The sequence below is a fragment of the Pygoscelis adeliae genome, unplaced genomic scaffold, assembly GCF_000699105.1.
Source record: "Pygoscelis adeliae isolate BGI_AS28 unplaced genomic scaffold, ASM69910v1 Scaffold213, whole genome shotgun sequence".
NCBI classification, from domain to species: domain Eukaryota; kingdom Metazoa; phylum Chordata; class Aves; order Sphenisciformes; family Spheniscidae; genus Pygoscelis; species Pygoscelis adeliae.
The window spans coordinates 465,664-475,347 of record NW_008824410.1 but is presented as its reverse complement, the minus strand read 5'-3'; the positions used below and the strand labels follow the sequence as shown (position 1 = coordinate 475,347).

General features: G+C 44.8%; 2 pseudogenes; both read right to left on the bottom strand.

Annotated features, from left to right (window-relative positions):
• Positions 1–699: 699 nt before the first annotated feature.
• On the bottom strand, positions 700–1,569 carry LOC103913962 (annotated as a pseudogene).
• Positions 1,570–2,296: 727 nt separating this feature from the next.
• LOC103913961 lies at positions 2,297–5,847 on the bottom strand (annotated as a pseudogene).
• Between the last annotated feature and the right edge of the window lie 3,837 nt (positions 5,848–9,684).

Here is a 9,684-nt window from a genome sequence, read left to right as displayed (position 1 = left end):
CTCTGAGCTCCTCCAGGGCTGCTACAGGAGATCTCCAGTGCTATGGTGAAGGGTCAGCAATACCCCTGAGCCCTCTATTTCTCCGTCAGAGGTCTCTTTCCACTCTTTGGAAGTTTACGGTGAATGGCAAGGAGCCAGCCCCCACGGGCATGGGATGGAGGTGGCTTGTTCTCAAGTGTTTAAAAGTCTGACAAACTGTTTGCAGTTCTAGCAGGGATCAACACATTTCTAGAATTAAAACCAACATCTTGGATAGCAAAAATGCTCTGAACAAGGACTCTTTCTTCAACCCAATACACAAGGGACCTTTCTTTAGTAAGCCATAAAATCACTTACTAGAAATCAATTATTTTTCTACTGATTTATTAACTGCTCTCCAGCTGTTCAGATTGGCACTTAAAAAAAATTCCTGGATGGTCCTACTGAAGTATTCAAAAGCGTTTTCTCTGGAGTGCTGTTGGTCCAACCTCGTTATAGTCTTCCCTGGTAACCCACATATTCCTAAATGCTCTTAAGCCGGCAAGGATGGAAGCACCAAGCCACACGGAGTACATCCGATCTTGTGGCGAGATGCTCTTGATATGAATTGTGTTGGGAACTCCTGTCTGGAGCTCCTTCAGTAGCCTCTCCTTGAAACCTTGGAAAAGAGTTGACCTGCCCGATAACAGCATGTTCCTTAGGACGTCGCACTGGATATGCTCACGACACTTGGCGACGCTCCAGAGGACCATCCCTCCAACCTGGCCCTGGGATTTCTGCCTCTGCGGGCACAAAAAGCGCTTCAGGAGCTTGGAATAGCTGGTGTTCTGCCTTGAGAGCCGTTCCGTCAGGGAGAATGTACTCGCACATAAGTTTTTCAGGCTTTTCCTGCATATTTTGGCTAGGATCAAAGGCAACATAGCACAGCTTCTCCTTCACATCTCTGACAATTTCTCTCTCTGCTGTGCTTACAAAGGAGTGCCTGGTCTCCAAAAGGCGCCTAGCAAGGTATTTGGTTACACCTCTGCCTGCAAAATCCAGCCTGGTAATGCCGTGTAGCGGGGAACGGCCTTTGCAGACAGGGACCGTGACAGTGCCACTGTTGCCACTGTCCAGCACTGGTCCAGTTGTGCGGGCACAGGTGTACAGGGCTGTTAGTGCCTGCAGAGTCACAAAAAGGACAGGCACCTGGAAGCTTTCAAACATCGTCTCAGCCATTTTTTCCTCGATGGGACAAAGGATTGAGAGGGGGCTTGGTCAGCAGTGGTGGCCTGTCACTTGGTTTCATTTGAGTTCTTGTCCGTATAGGTATCTCCAAATCTTCTCCATGTCATCCCAGGATGTAACTACCCCATTTTCCATTGGGTAGGTAAAAGACAAAACGCCCCTTTCGGACTGGGCTTCTCCCCCGATGTAGCAATCCTTATGACTCACCCCAAACATGACAAGTTTGAATTTGGGGTACCCCACAACAGTAGAAATAACCGAACGGGGTGCCTGTTCCCCTGACAGACCAGCCTTACACTGTCCAGAGCCGATGTCAAAAATCACTGGGCGGGCCCCTGCCACTGCCACCGCGGAGTCAGACATCCTGCGCAGGATGGTGCTGTCCCTGGCAGTGGCTGCTGACACAGAGCATCGGAGCATGTTCTAGATGCCCCAGTCGCAAATAGGCACCGCTCGGCTGAGCTCACAATCCTCCGCAGCTACACCGGCAACGCTGCTTCCTCCAGGGAGCCGGCAGTGTGAGGCATTTTGATTCAGGGCTAGTACTTGGAAGTGAAACTAGGTGTTCTTACTTCCCAGATAAATTACAGCAGAGAATCGATGGATTTTTTCAGACCCTCAGGCACAGAGGAGGGTCGGTTACAGTAATTGCATTTGCATTGATTTATATTTGGATTCTGTTTGGGGTTTTGCTGGGTTTCTAAAGGAAACATTTTTAATGAGGTCAAAAATAACGTGAGAGCTAGTTTTAGAATAGAAAACCCAGATATCTCAAAGACCTTAGAGGAAAGAATCCCCCAGCAGAGGAGGTATCTACTCCCCATATGACTCCCAAGGCAGGCTGTGAGTCAGTTAAGGAGTTACTGCGTCCCTGTGATATGTGCACACCTGTAAACTCTGCGGAGGGGAAGGGAGATGATAAACAATGAGGTCCTCGTTACCGATGTTTTTAATGTTTTATTTTCATACAGGTTTTGTCAGCCAACAAGCGCACAAACAGCTGCAGCACCTTTTAGGTCAGTCAGCTCTCAGCAGGGATTCTTGCTCATATGTTGTTGTAACAAGCCATTCACTTGGTCTGACGTTCTCCTTAAAAGCATTTCTGGTGAATGGCAGCTGCCCCAAAACCCTCGTAACCACTCACAGTGACCCACATTTGTGTGAAAGATGTCAGGCAGGTGAGGATGGAGGCCCCAATACACACACAATGTTTTCTCTCAGGGGTGCAATGATCCTCACAAACATGCCAGCAGGCAGCTTCATCTCCTTCAGGATCCACTCCTCCAGGCCAGGGAAGAGCACAGACCCGCTGGAGAGCAGGATGTTGCCATAAAGATTCCTGTGCACGTCGATGTCATGCTTCATGATGCTGTTGACGATCATTTTGTGCACACCAGGATCTTCAACTCCAATGTTTGCAGGCACAAAAAGGGTCTCTGGTGCACGAAAAGAGCTGGCTGCCTATCTGGATGATATTGTTGTCAGGCAATCTGTATTCTTTCATGATTTCTTCTGGCTTTGCTTTCATTTCTTGGATGGGTTATAAAGCTACATAGCACACTTTGCTATCTCTCAGGATACCCCTTTCAGCTGTGCTAATAAAAGTGTGTCCACTCTCTAAAAGAAGATTCATAAAATATTTGGTGATATCCCGGCCAGCAACATCCATCCTGGAGACAGCACGGGGTAAACAGCATCCTTCATATATGGGGACTGTGTGGGTAACACCACCCCCGCTGCCCGTGACTATTCCAGTAATACGGGCCGATGCATAGAGTGCCAGAGTTGCCCGGACTGCGACGTACATAGCAAGCACCGTGAAGCCTTCGAACATCACCTCTGTCATTTTTTTCCCGGTTCTGCAGAGGACCGAGGGGGGCTTCAGACAGCAGCACTGGCCTTTCACTGGCTTTGATTCTCAGCTCATACTCGCAGATATGTCTCCAGACCCTTTCCATATCATCCCAGCATGTAACTATGCCATGGTCAATTGGATAATTCAAAGACAGGACCCCTCTTTTGGACTGAGCTGCTTCTCCAGTGTAACATTCTTTCTGTCCAGCATTGTAGCTTTGACTTTTGAGCGACCAACAATTGCTGTAAAAACAGACCTTGGGCCGCTGTCAGCTGTGACACCCGCTTTGACTAACCCAGACCCGCTGTCAAGGATTACAGCTGGGATATCCAAAACGCTGGGGTCAAACTTCTTTCTGTGAGTTGATGGCTCCCCGGCGTGGCTCCCCGGCACCGTTTGCCCGTTCCCCTTTTACAGGCTGGTCACCATTGCTAGGGAAGTCTTCTCGGGGGTGTACAGCTTGCCGTTTCCAACACGTCTGCCCCCAACTACCTCACAGTGGCCAGTGATACTGAATGCATTTTCCCAGCAAGTTACCTGATCCCAGGCACTTCCCTGGATATGGCCAGTGTAGCTTCTCCATGACTCCAGCCAGAGGACTATCGATTCACCGAGCCTGATCCACAGGTCATGGACCATGGATGTATCCCTGTAACAAGCTTGAGAGCATTTTTTTCCTCAGAATAGAAAAGCATGTATTGCATGACAATAATTAAGCTTTTCACATGTACCTCTGGCTTAGCTAAGACTCTACAAATATTTCTCAGAGTTGGTGAAGATTAGGACAATTCTGCCTCCCTGTAAGTATTAACTGAATTACCAGTTTGCTTTTCTGAATAACGTCTGCATTGGAAGCAGACCTTTTTCAACTGAATCCTTTCTGATCCTTTATAGGAAACTCCTAAAAATATTTTTAAATAGGTAGAACTATATTTGGCATTGATTATGGCATTCTGGAGTAATTTTTTCCTGTCCTGGTTACTTAAAGACTATCTTTTTTTGGTAAAAATCACAAAAGTGAAAAATATTTTCTGCTTGCTGGTTTACAAAACCCTGACAGCTTTAAACAATGCTCATAATACCTTCTAGTGCAAAGAAATTCCTTCCCCTAATGAACCTATATCCTAGGCTGCTGACAAGCTGACCTGCCTGCAAACAGACAGACATGCAGATGTCTTCCTTCCATGCTTCCCTTTTCCATTCAGCACTTTGCTGAGAAGAACAAACGCTTTTTTGGAAGTTTGTTCAGAAGAATTAAAAATATCCTAGACCTTCACAACTGATCCCCATTTCACACCTAACTGTTAGGGGTTTTTTTAATTTTGCTTCAAGAGAAGATTTCCCAAAGAAGGAAATTTCTATAGCTTTGAATCCAATCAGATCTGACAATCCAAATCCGTTTACAGAGAAAATTTCCTTTAAAAAAAAAAAAAAATCACTATGTAACTTCAGTTTGAATCCTTGGCTGCCAGAGTTTAATTGCTTCTCCTTGTGGCTCTAAATCCAGGGCAGCTTCAAAGCGAGGGTGGCTTCTATTAAATTTAATTACTTTTTCCTGCAGCTAGCATGGCAAAGGTGCTAGCTACTAAATGAAGGTGGTTATGAATTAGAGGCAGATTCCAAACAAAGATATATATTAAACAGAAATTTTAAGTGTAAGCAAATGACCTCCTTGTACGGAGACTTTTATACCCCGGATGAACTACTAAAAAAAAAAAGCCGTCTAACAAGGGATCAGTTCTGTGTATGTTATTTCCATTCTGCTTAGATTCCAGACATGTTTCTGTTAAATGCCACTCTATCCATTTTAGCAATTTCTCTAATCCTCTTAATATTTGTGTACATATATTTCAGTGTGTGGCACACTTGTTTTCATGCATGCTTCTATATTAATGTCAACAGGTGTCCTAATCATTTAAGAGGTTGTTACATGCATCACACTAGAAGCCCCATTTAATCCTGCGTGGTCTGCACGCAGCTTACAGCGAAGCACTCCGTTTTGAACATGATGTTGAGTATTAAAACAAGGGAATATTGACTGTGATTATTAAGTGGCAGTTGAACCTAGATGCAGGAATGCTCATCTGTTCCCTCACATTGGTTCTGTCATAAATCACCTTAAAAAGGGCATGTGTGAATTAACTTTGTTACTATAGGGTTTGTAATAAGTGAAATTACTGTTTGTGTTTAGCTGAAGTACTGTAAATTGAACTCACAGAAGAGACAATATGAGACATCAACAATTTCTCGTGCTCACCTGGCAGTGTGTGTGTATATATATATATACACACACACACACTGATGCGACAAGATCTCATTCAGGAACGGAAAGATAGCTCATTTTCTGAGAGCCAGTCCGTCCTTGGCTTTTGACCTTTGCCAGGGGCTGCCAGCTGTGGAGAGACACATAAGGAACCGGACTGAGACGAGCAAATCCATTCCACAGGAGCTGCTAACGTCTTGACTAGGTGGTATCCACTGCTTGTCACCTCTTAATGGGATGGAGTATGAACTCAAAGCTGAGAGGCACGTTGGAAACACAGTAGTAACGTAACTCCCACAACATACCAAACATAAATGAGCTCTGTCCCACAGACATTGGGTTGTAAAAATTCATAGATGGTTAAACGCGTTGTTTATAGGCCAGTCTTGCTTGCTTTATATGCCAGTCCTGAGCACACATTTTCACTTACCGGCTTACGCATGTCTTTTTGCTTTATTGACCGTGTCGCCTGCACAGAATTGATCCCCAGGCAAGCCAGGGCTTGTCCTTTCTCCATAGCCATCCTCTGTCCAAATACTGCTGGAGGCAAACACGTAACTCGGGGCAGATTCTGAGTGAATGGGGCCAGGCTGGAAAGCACCTAGAAAAGGGTGATGAGCTTCAGAAGGTCTGAGTTTACCTGGGGTGAAACCAGAGGGAAAAGGGTCAGCTAACTCTTAGTCTGTACGCCATGTAAACCCCCAGGGCCTGACTAATGTGTAACATCTGTAGCAGCAAGGATAAATGTCTTTCCACATCTAGAAAGCGTTACCAAAAAGAGAGACAAGTGGGACCAGAGACTGGGGGAGAGATGCTTCTCTCCATGCCTTTCTACACCGGATTATTTTGACATCTTCCCTGTTTTTCCTTTGCATTTATGTGGGTCTTGTTATCCTCAGCTGTTTTCTGGATGTAGCCTCATTCTGAGCAGGCACAGTACAGAGCAGTAGTTGAGGCGATGTGATTATAGCACACCACATACGGGTGATACCCCAGAAATAATAATGTTTCATCAGAGAATCCCTTAATGAAATCCACGGAATCAAGATTTTTTTCTGTTTCACAGAAAAAGGGGACAATTGCAAGGAATTTGTTCATTCCCCAAACTCATTCCACTCTGAGTCTTAGTTTCCTACAGGCAACAGATTTTGCTGGCTAACACAATTATTAGGAAATCTCAGACATACAGCTCCAAGGAAGACCTGCCTTATCCTTCATAAACTTGACAGGGACTTGATGAATTGGCATTAATTTCTCCATAAAATAACTTAGCTTTCTTAGTCAAGATATATCCGCCACCTTATTGGGGCACATCTCCACTCCTCCATCTTTATTCACAACCTCCCTCGAAAATGCTGATTATCTTCTTGGCTTACAGTTTCCTCATTGCCTTCTTTGGATGGGGAGGACAGATGGGCTGTTGGCTGAGAGCGAGCTCCGTGACAGTGGCTCTGCCAACAGGATGACCAATGCAGCTTTCCAAGTGGATTTTAAGCTGGAACTTTTGATTGCTGTGAAGCAATGCATTAAATACATCAAAAGGATGAAAATAAGAAAAAACAAGAGGCTAGCACATGGTGGACATGAGTCTCAAGGCAGAGTCGTGTAAACAGAAGTATTCTGCCTTTTTATGTACAGTAGTAACTTAGCACTTTCTGGGATATCCCAGAAACAAACCAAAAGATTTCTTAAAGTGCTAAAAGTTAAGTGTTAGAAGTCTGTGCTTTTACACCTGAAAGATCAGTTATAGAACCATCTCCCTGGAGCATCTATGTGATGTGTGTAACAAATAGGAGTGCACTTATGGAGTGAATCCAACTGCATCAGAAATAAATTTTACAAGAGAAAAAGAGAGGGAACGAGGGTGTTTCAGCCCAATGGAAGTGTGAATGAGGAGGAACAAAAATCTTCTGTTCAGAACACCACCACTGAAACCGTATGTGGGGAGGACAGAACGGAGGCTGCTCAGCCTTCTCCATGCCCTAAGAACCTGGAGTGGCAGTTCACAGTGCATGGAAGAATCAAACGCATCAAATGCTGCGGCAGTGGTAGATGCCTTTACCAAGTCAGCCTGTCAGCACATGAGGACAACGCTTACTCTGTGCCAGGAGTCATTCTGGTAGATACAAACCGAATTTATTTTTTATATTGAGATAGAGCCTGGAAATCGGCCGGGCTTTCCCAAGGACTGCAGAAACAAACAGCAAAGGGCAGGCTCTGCTCAAAAGAATTCAGTCTGAGAAGTGAGACGTAACAGGTGGGTGAGACAAACAAGCAGGTCAGGGTGGAAGGCAAGGGAGACAATGTGAAAGAAATCAGGGGCTGAGAGCAGTTCTTAGCCAGTACGAAGCAATAATCACCATCACAGATGCTTAGCTCTAACAACTTGACAAGATCCCTTTCTTCACATAAGAGCTGTGTTTGATTGGTCCCATACTTGTTTCCATCTAAAATCCCCATTTTGCAATGTCTTCGTGACACTCCAAACATCCACAAAGCTCTTTGAAGTTGAATTTTAATGTGTTTATTGACACCAGTTATGATATTTCAAAACACATGGGCTACAAATTGTTACCATGCACTCCTAGTGTTTACAGTAATCCCCGTATTAAAACAAACTCAGCCTTTCCTGATGATTTTATATCTTCTTGCTGACTCACTTGCCTGTGTTTATTTAAACTCCTGTTGAGGTTTTTTTTTTTTTAAATATTCAACACTTTTGAAACATAAAAAAACCTATCTGCAGATTTCATGTACTTTTGAAACATTTTGCTTTCATTTTTGTGGGCACCACATGGCCAAAATCCTCCTTTTCAGTTTTCCTTGCAGATCTGTGACTTGCAATATGGGCTTCCCATGCTCAAGCCCAGCAGTTAACGCTGCTCGTGCAGCTGGCCTTGGTGTTAGAACTGCTGCCAAGGCCCGGCCCAGCGATGGGTGGCTCCAGAAGCTCAGCCCTGGTGCAGCAGCTTGGCCCAGAGAAGGTTTCCCTCTGATCTCCGTGTGTTAGAAGCGGGCTTAAGTTGCAGCAAGGGAAGATGTTAGGAGTTCACACCGTTGCCCATTAGAAACGATTAGGGTAGCTCTTCCTTCCTTTGACCAGAGCTGGACTGCTAAACCTGTGAGGTCTCTCCCATCCTGTGAGGACACCTTGGCTGCGTGGCCCAGCTGCAGTTCCTGAGGAACATGAACCTGCCCGGTGGTTCAAGTTCAGGACCCCAACAGGGCTTTGCAACCCCCAGGGCCATGCTTGGTCAAGCAGGGCCAAGTGAGCTGCCTCTCCAGCTACTGACAGAAGCAGGCTAGCAGGCACTGGGAAGTGGATGCTGTCGAGTCACTTGGGACCACGCGTCTCGTCAACGTCTGCACCTCTGGGCCATCAAAGGTTTCAGTGAGCAGCTCAGAGCCAGGAAGGTTGGGCCCTCCACCATGCGGCATGCAACAAAAACATTTTAAAACTCTGCGTTTTAGTGTCTACTGTTACCAGTGAACAGTCTCATAAAAGTCCCTATAAAGCATGAGACAGACCTGGACTCCTCGTACTGGCTCCAGGACCCTTTCAGCACCAAACCTCCTTGGTGGTGTCGTGGGCAGCTGCACCGACCAATGCCAGGGGGGAGGGAGGAGGACCCACTCCCGTTAGCATCCCCAGACAGACCCTCTGGAAAGCAAAGCCAAAAAGACATGTTAATTTTGGCAGTGAACAAAAGCACTGGGGAAGGGAGTAAAATCAATGTTTGCTAAATAGAAAAAAAGGATCTAAATTGGGGGAAAATACATTTATTTTATCATTCCTAAAAGGTATTGGAGGGAGGGAAATTGAAATTGTAAACAAATTATAAAATATGAAAAAAGTTACAATGCATCGTTCTTTTAAAGGAAACTTAAATTACTGTTTTGGTAAATTGGAACAGCTCTGGGGACTCATTCATGGTCTTCTACTCTTTAGACTCACAAAGTCTAACCAGTATCTCTAGGGGTGGCTGGATTTAATGGTATCATCTAAAATGTAATAAACCCTGCAAGTGATAAACAACTGGGAAGGTGCAGAACCCACTGGGATTCAAGTTTAATTCAGACGATTTGGCATTCAGCATCTAAGAACTACTCAGAGTTCACATGTTATTTTCCATGTTGGAGAAAAGAAAATAAGATCTATACCTAGGAAATGATATAAATTATGCATAAATAAAAGGCTTGGTTGAAAATTCATGTATTTAAAATAATAGCCTTGATTATTTGAAAACAAAGAGAAGTCCAGGAAAAGACATATTTTTTATTGTCTGAACGCTCTGAATCGGGTAAAACAATTTCACTAAGCTGAGCCCCAGTCACTCATCCACAAATTAACCTTTCCTGG